The 18,823-nt window shown below is 39.8% G+C and overlaps 1 protein-coding gene across 1 annotated transcript in view; it reads left to right on the top strand.

The window, feature by feature from the left end:
• The first annotated feature begins 878 nt into the window (after positions 1–878).
• LOC145989806 (peptidyl-prolyl cis-trans isomerase FKBP2-like) overlaps positions 879–18,823 on the top strand; it is a 221,684-nt gene continuing 203,739 nt past the window's right edge. Inside the window, exon 1 of the mRNA XM_083125165.1 lies at positions 879–941. The gene's annotated coding sequence lies outside the window, so the exon portion shown is untranslated. The remainder of the gene's footprint in view (positions 942–18,823) is intronic.

Here is an 18,823-nt window from a genome sequence, read left to right as displayed (position 1 = left end):
CTCCAATTTGGAAAGAGGATTTACCTAACTACAAACACTGTTGTTGGATAAAGAAATAAGGTACGAATTTCTTGATTTTAGCGTCCACTAGCGTATGCAGGATTTTTTTTCGGAGGGGGGCTGGAATTGTAAATGTGGACATTGCATCGCAGCGTCCTAGGGGAGGGATAGGATACAATTCCTGTCATTTTTAATCTTAGTTTTAAAAGTTGTTCAAAGACAAGAATGGTAATCGGTTGTCATTTTATGGGGGAGATTGCATGTACTACTTGGGTAACACTAAGCCTTGATTCCATGTTTAAAAAAAGACACTAAAGTTGCTGACCAAGGTTGTTTTATTATACACTCATTAGATTTGGTTTTCGTTATTTAACGTCGCTTTTCTGTCGCTTTTGGCCAATCGCGACCATGAGGATGAGTGATGATATGATGAAACTAGTAGATGTTATAACACTGACCAGCTGTTCGCTTTTTTGTGTCTAGAACTAAATTACAGAACTAATTTATAATATGTAAACTAAACGAGTTTCATAAATATACGAATATTAATTTATGAATAATGTACAAGGGATGGGGAGACAGGTGAGTGGAGAAGGTTACGCAATTTAGCTTGTGTTGCTGCAACAATAAACCTTCGGGTTTAAGAATGCTAGAGCGTTAGTTTTTTTTTTGTTAGGCAAAAAAAAATATAAAGTGCTCCCCTGTGCTTAGCACCACGCCATGAAGGCGTATAGGGGGTGTGGGGGTAACTCCTTCATGTTAGGCACATTGTAAATTGCTATTTCAGTATTATTTTAAATTAACACTTTTTTTCCTTTCAGCAAAGGAAAAAGAAAAGAAATTCCTGGTTACGCCCGTCTTGGCAGCCCAGAGGAGTAATTGCACACGCTGGAACATCTCTGGACAACAATTACGAAGCTTACCTTCAAAGCATAGATACGGTAAGTGAAATGTGTCTGCATGTAATGATAAGACGCATATTTTGAGGGAGAGCTGCAACCTGGCGTATGTGTTAACCCTACCTTAGCAGTACCTAACGTTAAACTTATACATATATGAGGGGGTCGGATGACAGGCGCACACTTTTTTCATCACTGAAATTTTAAAGAAACATTTTTCTTTATCGAATCAATATTATTTTCTTCTTTTTGTAAGTTTAGTTATTTATTAATTATAATTATTGCAAAAAGTATTTAGTATGATTGATAATATAATACAATGATCAGTTATTGAATGAGTGTCATACATGTTTTACCATTCAGCAAAACTCGCAAAGACCATATAAGTTTTTCATCAGAGCATTTTTGTTTATTTAGGAAATACCACCATTACCAACCAATTGCACGCCGTCACTGGCATGAGTGTCTCGATTGACAATTAATCAAAGACGGCGCCTGATAGGCTCAACAAGAACATTTTGCCTCCTAGCTCCTTTATGTTCTTATGAACAAAACAGAATATTGAGAACACCCTAGGAAATAATGTTTTTTTTGTGTTTTTTTTATGAACATTTTCAGTTGAAAAATCTAGAAGCTAGAGGTGGTGCGCGTGACAACCCCCCTTCCAACTCGGGTAAGCTAGGGTTAACGTGGAAGTTAATATATTATCCGATAGGGAAGTATAGAGCTTCCTCGATGCCATAGCGGTAACGTCGTGTCTTCTAAGCAAGAGGCCCCAGGTTCGATTCCCGGTGCGTTCACACTCCACTCTAACACTCTAAGCAGTTGCGATTAGCCTGTCTGAGCATAAAGTGGACCTCAAACAAATTATGATCTTGTTTATTGTTTATTTAGTGCCTACATAATGAAATCAAAATAACAGGAATCTCTTACCTCAAATTGTACATGATTTAGCATTTACTTAGTATGTTATGCAGCAGTGCGTCAAATAATTTTTGTCTACACAAATGCAACTCTTTCGAAAACAAACACCTACGCTTTTCTAGTGAGAAATAAGGTTTTGGCGCTACTCAAGGGGGATACCCAGGATTAGGCTCCTTGATGGAAAAGCTCCCTGTAGAAAGTTGACTAAAGAAGTGACGGACTATAAGACACGAAAAAGGGCCTTCACGATGGCGCAGTGGTAGCGTCGTCGCCTTGTAATCAAGAGGTCCCGGGTTCGATACCCGGTGGAGGCACATAGTGGTTCGGATCTCACTTTATACTGTAGGTCCAGTCCCAATTAGCCTTACTGTACATAAAGTGGACTTAAAACACCAAATCAATCCAATTCTATATAAGACACTAAATTTTTAGTTTTTACTTTTGGGCAGAGAGTGTGACCTGGGCGCTTTTTTAAATCTTATTTTATTATTATATATATATATATTTATTTTTTTTGAAAATTTAATTGCACCTTGGATTGGATGGCGTTCAGCTACCGTTAAAAATATAATCGTGGCCGGTTTCTAAAGTGGTAACGGCCATGATATAGTTGCCTAATTAATGTAATTTCAATGATTCAGTTTTAAACAATATATTTACGTCACGAGGAAGTGCAATTTATAATAATTATTTATCTTTATGCAGATTAAAATATTCAATTTTTTTTAAAAAAAACGGTTGTGTACTGTTTTCTATACTAAGAAGCAAGCTGTTAAATTTTTAACGGCATGTCTAATTTTTGGAATAAGTGGTGTTCCTTTGTGTACATTAACAAATATTTTTTAACATGATTTTGAAGTGTTAGTGAAAGCATCCTTGGGTAAACTGGCTACAGGAACGTTCATCTTCATCTGCATACGTCAGTACGACAGGAGATAGGGTGAGTACTAAGGAACTGAACTATGCAATAGACACACAGACATTGCAAATTTTACTGTCAATAACTGTTCCCTCTCAGCGTTGTTCAGAAGGTATTAACCCCAATATCGTTTGTAGCGACGAAGATTTGAATATAAGTTAAGATTCGTCATAGTGTGGGCTTTTTGTTAGGTAAGGCAATTGCGTTAACTATCTCTACTGGTGACTATGTTTTATTTCTCTATTGACCCACGTTAGGCTAAAAATTTACTGTCGTACGGTTAAAAGTTTTTCAGTGTATTTCATAACGTCAGTGGTTTCGTAAATACGACATTCGGCACTAATTGTTTTATGTCGTCTTAAAACCATGAATTTTTTACGTCAAAATAAATAATCTGTCGAAGTTTGAAGACGACCCTCGTATACCAAGCCATAAATACCATTCGTTTCTCTAATATATTGTGATGATGAGGCTTTCGAAGTAATAGTTGCTTTCCCTCTGTCATGCGGTATATTCCACACTTGCTGAATTGAAATCTCCACATTGGCTTATTCTGTGCACTTTGTGGTGAGTGGAGTGTGCTCTTCTGGCTAGCGAGTCTACCAACAGTGTAGAGCGTGAGCAAGAGTGTAGGCTATAGGTGCAGGGTCGAGATGACATCAGCAGCTCACTTGTTGATTGGCTGCTTCGGGAGTTATGACTCTCTCCCAAGCTGCCAATGCACAACAGCCACATATGTTACCAAAATAATCCCGCCTAAATTTCTTTCTTCCTTCAAAGTAACATGAGGAGCTTGTGTTGAGACGAAAGAAGTCTCCATCTCTTCTCATAATTAGAGAAGGGACCGAGACTGCGAAAAAAATACGATTGATTTGGTTTATTTTACTTTGCTCTTCTGCTACTTTGCGCTAATCGCGAAGATGAGGATGGGCGATGATATGATGAAATTCACTCATAAAGAACATCCATGCCCAGGCCGGGATTCGAAACCGTCTCCCATGGCGTCGTAGTGCGTTGTGCTAACCACTCCGTCACGAAGGTAGGTGCAAATCGAGCCGAGAAACGAAATTAAACCCTTCGAGGCTTGTTTGAGGAGAATAGAACCAAGGATCATAACAGACTGAACTACTTCTCCGAGTGGTTGGACAGTCACGGACACTTCTGGGTTGCAACAATGCAATGCAGTCGTTTCAATCCAGAAGTGTCTACGACTGTACATGAATCTGGGTTATTGTTTAACGTTAACCTGAAGGTAAACGAATGTTTCGAGATGAGAAAGAGGACGAGGCAACCGTTTGCAACTCGAGAAGAGACGAGATGACCATCCTGATTCACGAGACGAGACGAGACTGCGGTAAGTCTCATCTTGTATAGATGTCGCCCACGCCATTATGCCAGCCATAGTCACCGAAAGAAGAAAACCAAGACGAAGAGAAGAAGAAAGAAGAAAGTAGTATTTTAGTATTTCTATCACTGCCTAGTCAGGGCGTAACGGCATGTTTGTTTTGTCCTCTTTCTTTCGAATATCACCCAGGTGCTCTTCGACAGAAACAGTCTCTCATACCATACTAACTAACTAACTCTCTAGCCTTCTTAAACCCGAAGGTTCATGGCTGCAGCAACACAGGCCTTCCATCTGTTCCTAGCCCCAGGCCCGTACCTAGAATTGATCTCCATGGGGGGGCTTTGCAAACCAAGTCCATTTTTCAAAAATTTAACATCTATTTAATGAAGGTAAATTATGTGTGCTTACGCGTAATCCGGTCGCGTAGACCTACTACAACGGCTGGGGATACGTCGGGCTGACCCCCCGACTATTCCAATCCTGGTTGAAGATCTCCACGCTTAGAGGTGACGAAGGAAAGCGTGGGAGGGAGACCGGCAGTCGGTATGTAAGCCAAGGTCTTTCATGGGCTGTTACGCACAGAATTATTTTTATTATTATTAAATTATGTGTGCGGGGGAGTGGGGAGGTCTTAAAGTTACATAAAATTTGAAAATATCATGCAAATACTGCATTTTTGTACATCGTGAAGTGTTAATTGACAGATACTAAAATCATCCCTTACACACTCCATACTATACTTTACATGATACAGATATTTCTATCACACAAAAAGTGCACAATATTCAATCACAAAGCCTCCCCTTCGTTCCCAATGATTGGGAACTGTTGACCGTTGATGTAGATGGGAAGGGAATTTGCATGATGACATCAAAGTCACAGATTTCTGTCTGTGAAGTCGCAACGGGGACATAGCTCCCCTATGAAAGAACTTAGAAATACTTGAAGCTACTTGGGCTTCAGCTCGTAAACAAGATGTCCATGTTCTGTGGATTTATCCTTGAAGTTGTGAGCACTTTTCCCTGCAAACAAATTATACAAAATAGTTTTACCTAATGTCATGGGGAACTGACGGCAGTTCCAGGGGGGGTCTGAGCCCCCCGGTCCCTGTCTGGCTACGGGCCTGCCCTATCCTGAGCAAGATCTATATGCTCTTTTCCATCCCTACCAATTTCCTTTAGGTCCATCTCAACGTTGTCCCTCCATCTTCGTCTTGGTCTTCCTACTGGTCTCTTACCATCAGGTTTCCCAACAAGAATCCTGTAAACTTTTCCTTCCTCTTCCATTCGTGCCACATGGCCTGCCCACCTAAGTCTTCTTTTCGACAATACTATACACGGTAATGAATTTATTTTTATATTTTTCAATTCATTTAATCACTGCATCTTTTAGTAGTTGTGGAAGATACTATTTAATATTTTCATTTTCTGAAATAAGGAATTGTAGAGATTCTTTTGTGAGGTTAAGTTATCAGATGTTTCCATTCGGTTCAGAGCTCCACAATTTGTTAATTTGAACATTTGCACATTCTACTATTTAGTTTTACCGAATTTCCTCACAAACGATAATACAATTCGTAAATACATTTTTAAATAATTCGAATTTAGAATTCTTAATACTTCGTTCAAAGTGGAAATTCCTGTTGAGGCTGAGGGCTGCTTTTATTCACGTTACTACCATATGAAACTACATTCAACATACCCAGCCCCAAATGTCACACGCACCTCATAAAACGTATATAGTGAAAGAGAAAAGACACGTTACACACTGAGATTGGAGCTAAGAATAAACATGTTTTTATTTTCCTGATTAGGCAGAAAATCAAGTCTCGTCAGACGTATTTCATGCCTTCCAAAAAGTGGAATTAAAAAAAGAAGATGCTCAGATTGAAGCGTAGGACAAATAATAATTTTTTTTTTATTTTATTTTTTTTTTCCCCTTGCTAGCCAAGCTAGCTACCTGTTAGAGGGTTACGCCCTCTGTAAGGGAAGTGATATTTAGCGATTTTGTGATTGAAAATACGATTGTTGGTCTATGTGTATTTTGAATAAAAGTGGTTGAGTGAAAAAATAAATAAAACTGTGTATCGTAAGTTAACGTGTAATTTTATATATTTGAGGCAGAAAAAATATAAAGCCTGTCATGATTGATGTCAGGGTCGTATGGAATATTAGGCGAGTGTGGGGTATATATGCGGAAGAGGTTCATCAGCATTATATATCTCGAAGCGGTCTCTATCAGGATGATTTGGAGGTAAGGTATTAAGATAAAGCGTGAGGAGCAGTGATAATGGAGTATGGTAATAACGGGGTGGAGTGTCATGAAGAGCATCATAATAGGCTGTATTCTGCAGTAGTAGATGTTCCTGTGCGACCCGTGAGGTTATGTAGCGGATGCGAAGTGTTTCTAGATGGAACAGGATGTGTGGAAAAGTCATCCTGGCATACAATAATCTGGTGGGGCTGGGTAAGGATATCCTATAGGCAGTGCGAAGAGCATGTCTTTCTAGTATTTGAAGTTTCTCGTAGAAGGATGGTGCTGCAGATATCCAGGCTGTAAAACCATAGCTAAGAATTGGACGGAGCATAGCTTTGTATGTCATGATAACCAGTTCAGCCTTCAAGCCCCAGGTTGTCCCACACACTCGTTTCATTAGGTTTAGTCTTATTTTTGCTTTACTGGTTAAAATATCAAGGTGAGCTTTCCAAGTGAGGTGTTGATCGAAAACGACACCGAGGTACGTCAAAGTTTTGGAAGATTTTATTAGGGAGTTTTGTACCTTGATAGCTAGCAAATCTGGATTTCTATGGACCCGTGAACGACAACCCTTCGGCAGGAATACTATTGCTTTTGTCTTTGTACAATTTATTAGGAGTCTCCAACGGCGGCACCAGGAAACAAAGACATCGACTGTTCTTTGTAGGTGCTGATTCAGTTGATGGATTGTTCGCCCTAACGCCAGAAAGCCCGTATCGTCAGCATATTGGAATGTATGAACATCAGGTGGGGGACAAGGTAAATCTGCCACATACAGTAAATATAACAACGGTGAGAGTACTGAACCTTGTGGGACTCCCGAGTGGAGAAATATTGGGTGTGATAAGCTATTGTAGATAGATACATAGGATATTCGATTTGATATGAAGTTATAAATCAAACGAATATAACAGGAAGGTAACTGAAATTTGGTTAGTTTATAGATGAGACCTGGATGCCACACCTTATCAAATGCCTTTTCTAGGTCGAATAACAATAAACAGGATGGTTTTAAGGCATTGTATTGATTGGTAATCATAGTAGTGAGCCGAAGGAGTTGATCATTAATACAAAAGGAAGGTCTAAATCCTGCTTGTTGGAGAGGAAGTAAGTTTTTTGTAGTCAAGTGTGCATGCAGTCTCTTTACCAGAATCTTTTCGAGAATTTTACTGAACACAGATGTAAGTTGTATTGGTCGATAGGAGTTTATCGATTGTGGAGATTTGTTGGGTTTGAGAAACATCAAGGTTTTTGATGCTTTCCATGCTATAGGAAAAAACCCAGTGCGCAGGATGAATGTGTATATCCCTGCCAAGATGGTAAGGAGAGCAATGGGACATTCTTTAATAAGTCGGTAAGAAAGAGAATCGAATCCAGGGGCAGTATTTCGTCTGTGTTGTAGCGTCAGTTGTATATCTCCGGCGCTGATGGGGTTGGTTAATATATTATCGTCAGGTAGTGTGTGAGTATTTGCAGGTTTTAAATCATCATCATTGAAATTAAAGGAATCCACCGGGTGACGGCGTATTGGTGGTTCTGGAGAAATCGGAGTGAATATGTCTTGCAGATTGCCAGCGAATGCGTCAGCTTTTTCTTCATCAGTTTGCAGAGGTGTTTCTTGGAGAAATACAGGGTATGAGGTGGATGATTTTTGCCCAGTTAGACCTTTGAGTCTATACCAGAATTGGGTTGTATTTGAAGATCTATTCAGCTGGTTGCAAGCATGAGTCCAGTTTAACCTTTTGTAAGCAACGATGTAATTGTGCACAGTGCGCTGTAATTGACGATGATGTCGCAGGGAATCAAGGTTACCGGTTCGAATATAGTCCCTGTACAGCTGACGGGTACGAGTTATCATGGTTAGATATCGAGGAGGAAGATTTGGTTTGTTGGGGAGAACTTTAGTTCGTGGCACGTGTAGAGAATTTGCGGTTTGAATTTCTTGAGTAATCCGATCGACCACATTGGTAAGGTCTTCTTCTGTGGTAGGAATTATTAAATCCGATGTCGCTTCTTGGATATGATCTCTGTAGGCTGGCCAATTCGCTTTATCGTAATGGAGAACATATCGAGAGCGTGATGGACCAGTGGTTCCATTGTTTCTGCAGCGAAGTGTAAGTTTTATTGGCAGGTGGTCACTACCTAGTGTACCAAGAACTTTAATAGTGCATTTCTGTGCGAGATTTGCAGAAGTGATAACAACATCTGGAGTTGACTGAGAGATGGGTCTTGTATGCTCTGGGATATGATGTTTTATTCCAGTGGTTTGAGTGGTAATGAACTGAGAGAATTGCGTTCGTTCTACGAGAGGTCGACTATGTATATTGATGTCGGCCATTATGATATAATTCCGAAATTTTAGTGATACATGCTGCATAAAATCGTAAGGAATTGGATGTTTTGGTCGCACGTAAATTGTGACCAAGGTAATACTCATACTTTTTAGATACAATGTAGTTACATTATGCTCTGGTATATTCATAAGTGGAATCTGGTGATGTCGAAAGGGGATTTTTGGGGAGAAACCTATTGCAGTACCTCCACTTGCCCTCAGTCCTGGTTGTGGATTGTCACATCGATGTAGCGTATAATATGGTATACGACAGGGTGTCCATGGTGTGAGGAAGGTTTCATTCAAAAGAAACGCTGTTATCCCTTCCTCTACTAATAGTTGTTCAAATAGAATTTTATGGAATGGAAGTGAACGGATATTCAAAAATAAAACCTTCAAATCCATTATCAATGTATTATAAACAGCTTCAAACTGTAGTTTCATGTTGGTTAGAGTAAAAGTGTACATACGGACCAGAATAGGTAGCATGAAATTGAACATTAAATATGCTCTTAGCGGCATAGGTGATTTGTTGTAATATATGGGGTCTTATAAATGGGTGGATATTTTGAAGAGTCACCGTCACAAAGTTGAGCATTTTGCCTAGTGTAACTGGTGTGTTGAGAAGGTCTTCCGTGTTTGATTCTGGAATTCGAATTGGAACCGTTAGCTCTGGGTGATCTTCTTCAGGTTTCGGTCTGGATTTGCAGCGGTAGCTGTACGTTGGGTGCTGGTCGTTACACGTAGCGCATTTTGGTGGTTGTTGCAAGTTTCTGCATTCTTTGGTGCTATGGTCATCTGCACAGTAACCGCACTTAGGTTTTTTGTGACATTGGTTGGTGTGGTGAGTATTATATTCTTGACAGTTTTCGCAGCGGATTGGAAGTGGTGCTTGTGATTTGGATGGTTCCACTCGATATTTTCCTTTATATATGTAAGCTCCACTTTGAAGAAGATTATCTATGGTGTGTTGATCCGGTGTTAAAACCCGGATCATATATGTAGGACCGTGGTTACTGTGGATTCGCAGGCAGCGAGCTATGGTGTGTCCTTCAAGTTTTAGTTCTTCAGTTACTTCTTCATCGGTAAGGGATGGATCGACTCCTCGAATGACTACCGACAGCATTGGTGTCCGTTTTGGTGGGGGAGCTTGTTTTTGAGTAGCCTGCTTGAGTTGAGAAAAGGTGGCCTTAGGGCCGAATATTTCGTAGCTGACCTTGTTCCTTATGGTGGTCATTAGGGTTGCATCAGGGGATTTAATGATAATCCCATTCCTGCTGAACACTATCTGTTCAATCATGGCTCGTGGAAGATACTTTAAGAGCTGGTTTAGGACTTGTTTTGGATTTGACAATTTAGGATCGTAATTGGTGAGTAAAAAGTTGTGAATGGGATTGTCTTGGTTTTCATGGTATTGAGAGGAAGTCTTCTGATGGCTGGGTTGTTTGGTTTCTGTTGCGACTATCTTAGTTGGGGACCTGGATCGGGATCTATCTGTTACAAGTGATCGTTGAGAGTCTCTTCTCCTACGATCTTTTTCATGGGAACGCTTCTCTTGGGCGCCACTTCCAGAAGGTGGTCGGGGGGGTGGTTCTGGCATGATGGCAGGTAGTCCTTTATGGTACCCGTAAGGTTCCATGTATGTTGAGCCGTAGGGCTCAGAGCGGAATTATTAGCAACTAGATCCCAGGAATCTTTGAATTTCTTCTAAACAAGACAGAATTCACACAAGTGCTGCAAACGGGAATTGCGTGCACAGTTTGCTCCAGATATGACTGGGTTGCAAACACAGGTTGCTCCTGTACAAGCACGTGTTGCAAGCGTGGGTTGCAAAACACGGTTTGCTTCAAAAGAAGCAGTATTGATACCTCTAAGTACTGTGACCAGAGCTCCACCGTTGAAAGTTTGGGGCTACAACGTAGTTGCGGCCACCTGAAAAGTGTCGTTCGAGCTAGATATCCCTTCGCAGCAAGGCGTTCAACAATGTACCTCGGAAACACCAAACCACTGTATAGACTGCAATTACCTCCAGTCGTCCGTTCCAAACGTACTGAAATTACAGTCACAGCGAATGTTCCAAGGGGGTTTTCTCTCGACGCACTGACGTGAATAATAAAATGCCGGAGCTCCTACTTCAAGGAAGAACTAGAAAGAGTCGTCGTGGGAATGTGAAATAAAAATTAAATTTACTCGAAAACTGGGGCAATAAAACTCATACACCTTTTAACCTTTATTTAGTGAATTTAATTGCAATAAATGTTGCAAGAATTATTTTGTAATGTTGTTAATGATATTTTTTTAAAAAGAAATAACTTATTTTTTAAAAGTGTTTGTAACCCCATCTTTTGACAAAATTCAAACTAATCAAACTAAATGTAGGGAGAAAGTTTCATATTACTAGAAAGCCTCACTATTGTAGACATAATTTTAAGTTTGCTTTTTCAGTTTTGCGAAATTCATTGAATGTACTTACTAATATAATTTCTAGAAAAGAGAAGAGAAACAAAAAATGTTACTAATCTAATATTTTCGTAAATGATCGTTAAATGCTGATATACTATATACACCAAAGGCATTTGAAACCCTGGCGTGGGAGCAGTGGCGCTAGTGTCGCCAGTTAAAGTCACGAGGAAACCTGTAATTCGCTCTCACATTACTAGAGACATGAAGTTTTCGTTTTAACGACAGCAACGAAAATTTGAAGAAAGCATAATAAAATGTTGAAAATGTATTAGGGTAGGTCTACGTTAAGGAGACAAAATTTCGTTGTTTCGGAATCTCGAAATATCGCGAATTATGACATTTTGTTTTAGAATAACCCCGAATTTTGCATTTTAACGCGAAAAACGCCCCGAAATATGCAATATAAACTGGGGACAGTGCCAGTGCCGATCTACAAACCGCGAAATCCCGCAGTGAGGGGGACGGAGAGGGCCAAGGCTTTAGTGGCACTTGCCTTGCATATATGGTCTATATACTGAATATTTAAAGGTGAAAAGATTTGTTATTTATTTTAGATTGACTAGTAGTTCTTTGGTTAGTAACTTTTGTTTAATGTTCCATACCATAAAATAAATAGGTTTTCTTCCCTGACTCTGCAGTAATTTGCCCCAGTTGAATTGTTCTCTGTTTACCAGCTCTCAAAGGTAACTTATCAAAAGTTTCATCTGCATATTAATGTATGAGAAGTACTGTACAGTGGGATCCATGAGTATTACCGTGCAAATTGTCTATCACCATGTTCGTGCACTTCATTTGACGCAATAAGAGCTTCAAAATTAAGAAAAAAACTCAAAACAAGCTGTTGACAACTTCTGCACCAACATACATAAAAATCCATCGCTTAAAAACACATAGGATGTAAGAAAAAAATTAATGAAAGTAGTCATGAACAATTTGCCGAGCTATACTAGTGGATCCCACTGTACAATTTTGCCTAACTGTCCGGAGATTACCCACTTCTCCTACTGCGATTCCAGTAAGACACCCTCTGCCCCCCCCCCCCCTTAATCGTCTCGAATTTACTAATCTCCACACTTCGTACTAGACCTTTACTGATTTATGGTGATGAATCTTATTATATAAGATATTTGCCAGGATATTACATATTTTACATATTTGTTCATTTACTTTACATAAAACAACATATTTCGGTACTTTTTCCTATTTTGATCTTTTTCCTATAGCGTTGTACATGATGATGAAAATTTGTAGCTCATGTGATGTCATTTTTTCTAATCAATGAGGTGCATAATGCTTAGTCAACTAAAATTGACTGAAAAAAAAAATTGAGACCTGATATTTATCGAAATATGCTGGAGTTTTCCCACACCTAGAAACTTGGAATCGGTGGACAAGAAAGCTACTTTCCTGTAGGTAGCAAGTTACACAATATGTTCCCTTGTACAAAAAGTAAAAAAGTAGCTATGTATTCTCATTCAATTGTTCTTCTGTAGAAGGTTTTATAAACAAATTTGTTTCGATAGTTAGAAAGAGCTCTCTTACGTATTTACATATTCTACAATAACTTGTGATGCGAAAAATAATTAATAGTTGACATTGGAACAACTGATGTCCTTAAAGTTATGTGGAATATGTTCAAATAAAATAAATATCGAGTAGAATGGTTGAAATTGCTACAATACTCGATCATTATTAATATTACATATTCTTTGATACTAAATAGTTATGTACATATTTCGAACTTTGATGTTACATAAACATCCGGGGTATAGTTATGATATACATACAAGGCACTGAGCATTGACTAATCGTATGTGCAAGGGGAATTTGTAACAATTAGTCTAAAATCGGGAAGATGCATGTTTGGCGTTTCGATATAGTGATTTTGAAAACATATAGCTGTCAGTATTTTTCTCTTTTTTATTTGCTTTATTTTACTTCGCCTATTGTGCCACTTTTGGCTAATTTGCAAAGATGGGGATGAGTGATGATATGATGAAATTGATGAATGGACACTCACAAACATCCATGCCCAGGCCAGGATTCGAACCCGGGACCCCTGGGTAATCACTGCGCCACGGGGACCGGCAGCTGTCAGTATTGATTGATAACATTGTATTTCTTAGTGTTTGTGCTGCATTAAGTTACTGTTCTTTCGAGATTCTACTCTAGCAGCGATTTCCAGTAGAAAATGACCGCGGTAGCTCAATCGTTAGGGCGTCGGACTACCATGCGAGAGACCCAGGTTCGATGCGGGATTTTCCCCACGGCTCCTGCTATTACAGTTGACTTTTAAGTGAACACAATTTTTTCTTAGTTTTCACCGTCTAGATCCGACGGCATCGTGCGTCTTAATAATCCACCGATGGTCGTATGAAATCGAAATATAATATAGCTATGAAAAAGGAGCTGAGGAGATATGAGGGGTGGGGCGACGCAACCAATATAACAATATCACGTCACGTGCAAAATGTATACTCATGGCATAAGTTGGTCCATGTGGGCCGGAGCTAGTGATGGCATCATAGTGGGGCAGGGGGGCGGGTGCCACAGTTCACAAGCCAAACGAGTGCACAAAAGAAATCGATCGGGCTCCAAAAGAGCTAAGTTGGCAACAGTGCTCAGTTTTTCAATCTGACCTATGACTGATTGATCTAGCTTGTTTGTGCCTATTATTAGCATTGCATGCAGGTAAAAGTCACAATTCAGGACTTGGGCGTGTCTACTATATCATAATTACACCAATTGGTCCTGTAATGCCGTTGCCTTGTAATCCCGAGTTCGATACCCGGTGGAGGTACATAGTGGTTTGGATTCCACTTTAAACTGTAGGTCCAGTCCCTATTAGCCGATCTGTGCATAACGTGGACTTAAAACAACAAATCAATCAATCAACCAATAGCTGTTGGTGCGTTTCAAACTTGGCATGACTATCAATAAACTATAGACAATAAAAACTATCAAGAAGTTCTAAATTCTTGGTACTTGAAACGTCTTTACTTTCATTAAACTATACATGAATTGCCATTTACATTAGACTGTGCTTCAGTTTCTGTTATTCTGTGGGCTTTCACTCATAACACAAGTCTCTACTATCATTCCAGTGATAAAAAATATATAGAAAATATAGATGGGGGAAATTCTTTTCCTGGTTGGAAAATAAATTAATGATGTAGAAAAAAGGTAAAGGTAAAGTGCTCCCCTGTGCTTAGCACAACGCCATGAAGGCGTATAGGGAGTGTGGGGGTAACGCCCCACACTTTCTTGATCCGGTCGTGAGTGGGGGTGATGTGATCAGCATCACGCCCCTGACCGCCTTTACCCCCCAGGGTTTGGACGCTGGGTGGGCGCCGGGGCCGCTTCCATCGTTAGAAAAGTTCCCGGATTTGAACCGGCCGGGGATCGAACCCGGGACCTTGAGCATGGTAGTTAGACGCGTTACCGACTGAGCCACCGCGGCCACCATTAATGATGTAGACATTGGGGGAAAATATACAGAGAGGGGAAATTCCCTGGCTTATAGTAGACGCATGCCACATGTTCGTCAATATTCATATGGCATATTTCTAATTCTTGTTATGTTTCTATTTGAGGAAAATTTCACGTGTTAACACCTATAACTCCGCCAATCCGAGACTTCCGTGGCAGACAATCGTATCCAAACACACCACAGAATGTACGAAGCCTACATCCCAAGAGAAGCACGACAGCTGCCTATACGCAGACTACACGGCGATATTCACCACCAGCGTCAACGCTCCATACTGCGAGATGTGCATGCAGCGATATCTACAGCAACGTGAAGAGTGGACAACGCAATGGCCCATAAAGCCAACGCAGAGAAGAGCACAGCAGTCCTCTTCACCTGAAGAACGAAACATTTCCGCCCAAGGCTAAGATTAAACCAAAGAACAATACCCCTAGAGAACTCTGTACGTTGCCTCGGAGTCATTCTGGACAAAGGGCTAACTTTCAACCAACGCATCCAGGAAACAGCGGACAAGGGATCTGAACTGCTGGGAAGCCTCTACCCACTACTACGAAGTCAGGTACTTCCTCCACACCCGAGTAGCACTCTACAAGATACTTGCTCGCACTTTCATCACATATGCGTGTGTAGCATGGGGACACGCTGCAACTACATCAACCGGCTGTAATCCTTCCAAAACAGAACGCTCCGCATAATCTACGGCGCCGACAGATTCACCAGAAACACTCAAATCCACGACGACCTGGCATGGAAAGTCTGTTCGAGTTCATGGTGAGGGAGAGAACAACATTTTGGGCCTTCCAACCTCACCACCAAAATCCCACAATCAATGTTACTGTTCAGGTCCCACTCGCCAGAAGAACATACAGGACGCCAAGAGTAAATTAAAAGTAGATATTCAAAGTGAAGCAGTGTCGCGCCTGGTCAGTACTTGGACGGGTGACTGTTCCACACGAGAAGACTGTCTTTACATGAAATCCGCCTGATCTTCAAGAACTTCTAGAACTTCCAGATTCAACTTTCACCCCACTTAAACACCCTGATCTACGTAAGTAACCCTCTACCTAAATATACCTCATCAACTCAGCCAGAAACAGCTTACCCAAAACAAATCATACATATTCCAAGTCCACTCAGGGGCATCACCACCATTACGTTAATATTTTCGCAGCACAACTGCTTCTACCTATAAACCTTCAATTTCTCTAAGCACTACTGTACCTAGACCATACGACAAGTATTAAATCCCAAGTCAATCCTTGCACTTGCGACAGTTGCAAGTGGCATCAAAAGACTAATACTACTAACGCATATTCGGAGGCAAAGTCTCAAGACTCGGACTCCACGACGTAGCAATCGCCACGATCCAGGATGCGAAGAAGAAGAGCGATGAAGATATACGTCCAATGTGCAAATGAACTTGTTGTATAGATAATAAACGTGAAATTTCAAACAATGTCAGATACAATTCTTGAAGCTTTCCTTGCGGCGAATACTGAAGACGTTTTCTCGGGCAATCAGCCAGGTGACTTCCTGAAAGGCTTCACTTCGTTCCCTGAAGATGAGAGTGACGTTAGCTCTCGAAAGCTCGGAAGCCTTTCTGGAATCACCTGGCTGATTGCCCGAGAAAACCTCTTCAATCTCAGATACATTTTCTTCCAATAGTTATGCGAGGGTGGCGGCCGTGGGCCTTCATCCTTTTCATCAAAACTCGTTCTTCTCGGTTTGTTAACCGGTCCAACCTAATACGCCCCTATTTGAATTTACACAAAAGTTGTATTTAGTACGACCAAAAAAAATATACATCCGTCATGCAGGGTCAACAAAGTTAGTAATAAGGTGTGTTTTACACAGCGTAAATTGATGCACCTGTTAATTGAATTGTATCTTCTGCAAATATGCTGTATAAAGGAACAAACTGCCGGAGTACTAATTGAGGCGAGTGTACAATAAGAAGAAACATAACACTGTTAGGAACTTATTGAAAAACATGCTCTAATCCCTACATGTTAACCCCTATGTTGTATTGCTTCTTTCATTCTTAATATTATGTTTATTGCATGCCGAGAAACAATGTAAATTTAGAATGTATTTTAATGATTTCATAACTACAGCATCCAATCACATTACGGCGTCTCTGTAGCGAAACCTGACGAAAGGTGAACTCTCGATTTTGCTACCGAAGTTAACAAGTTTGACTTCTGTCTGGGCAAGTGTTCTTTTTTCCTGTCACTAGTCATCTCAACCCTTCGATTAGTTCAAGTGGCAAGACAGGCGACGCAGAATAAAATGTGGTGTCGGGGGCACGTGGAAAACTCAGAATTTTCAAAATGTGCCCAAAATCTGAGAAAACTCTTGTATTTCACTTTAAAATAGTGTTATCTAGTTCTATGTATATATTCTTGAAGTTTTGTTACAAGCGAAAGTCAGCTTTCGACTTATCCTGACATTAAATGTCCAGTAATATATGCGCATACGTATTTGAAAAGAGAAAATCCTGGAGTTTTAGCTAGGTAGTATGAATATATTTATACATATAATTCAATATCTTCCTGAATGTACGATGTATTTCCATATATGTATGATATGAGTGGATGGGTGCGCGTGGTTTTCGTTTGATATTTGGAATATTTTTTATTATCAATCTGTATTTATTCACTTTGTGTGTGAGGGACACAATCTCTGTTCTATTAACGCATAGATGCAAGCAAGGCCGCGCGCAGGATTTTTTCAGGGGGTAACAGTGCTGAAAGTAGGAGAAACGTGGAGTGATGCTTTCCCCCAGTTAAGAGTATTCTCATAAAGCATAATTGATTATGAATTACTGTAGATTTAGTTAGCTATGTAAATATCGTAGCCGGACCCTGTGGCTGAGTGGTTAGCACATCGCGCTGCGACGCCAAGGGTCCCGGGTTCGAATCTCGCTCGGGCATGGTTGTTTGTGTATGTCCATTCATCAATTTCATCATTTCATCACTCATCCCCATCTTCGCAAATTAGCCAAGAGGCACAAAACGAATTAAACAAATAAACAAAATCAATCAATAAATCAATGTACATATAGTTGTATACATATAAATAAGGTAAATAAAGTGTGCCGAATGGTAATTAACGTTAAAATAGCAAGTAAATGAATTCACCTTTTCCGCAAGTCAATTAAAATATTAACTTTTGTGCGAATTAGAAATAGTTTTTCCCAAGAGGTGTAAAAATTAAAAGAAACTCCAAAGTATTTTTTCGTGTTTTGTACAGAAGGTATTTAAGATCAGTTCTTTTTAATCGATGTGTTACAAACGGCCGCACATAATCATAAGAAAAGCAGCACATTGCGCGTTGGAAAGAAAGTGTGATTGATTCAATTCTCTGCGCTGCGATGTCTCTCTCGAGTCGCGAGCGACTGAAGAGAAAGTGGGCGGTGACAAGTTCGACATGACGTCATTTTCCTTCCTGGCTGTTGACTGGCTGATAACTAGGGAGCGGAAGTTGATGACCTAAAAAATATAGGTATATGACCTATAAAATGTCCTAAAAAATGGGAAAAATGACGTAAAAAATGCAAAAAAATGACCATTAAATTTGATAGTTTCAGGTTACAAATTGAAATGAAAAGGAAATTTAAAAAAAGCACCAAATGATACCACTTGCACATTCAATTAAAATATACAACGAGGATTTCCAATGGAAACAATTTAATGAAAAAGCCGTACACACTGGATGAATTCGTGTAAAATGCATTAATTTCCTGCATCTTTGCCTGTTGATGTATTATGGTGTGTTTCTGTGGCACTGTAATGAAGAAGAAATTATCACGATCCACGTAAGACAATTTTTGTTTAGAAATTTGACAAATTGTATAAAAAATAGGGAAACCAAAATCAGGGACGCATCCGGGAAAGGGTTCATAGACACGTCCCCCCAGGAAAAAGTACGTCGGAAAAGTAATTTTTAACATCAGAAATTGTATGAAATCTATCTCACATACAAGCTCTTTCTAAATATAAATTCCATTCCTGCAATTTACCAAGAATATTATCAAAATGAAAGAAGTGATAAAATATGACAAAACAATACACGGAATATTGCAAAAAATGACGGAAAAATGCCGAAAATCGAGGAAAATGACCTAAAACCTGAAAATTGGCAAAAAATGCAAAAAATGTACTTTAAAATAACCTTTTTTGGGTTCTAGACTAAG

Source organism: Lepisma saccharinum, chromosome 7, assembly GCF_977018435.1.
Source record: "Lepisma saccharinum chromosome 7, izLepSacc3.1, whole genome shotgun sequence".
NCBI lineage: Eukaryota > Metazoa > Arthropoda > Insecta > Zygentoma > Lepismatidae > Lepisma > Lepisma saccharinum.
Note: the sequence above shows the minus strand (reverse complement) of the source record. Positions and strands in the feature narration are given on the sequence as shown.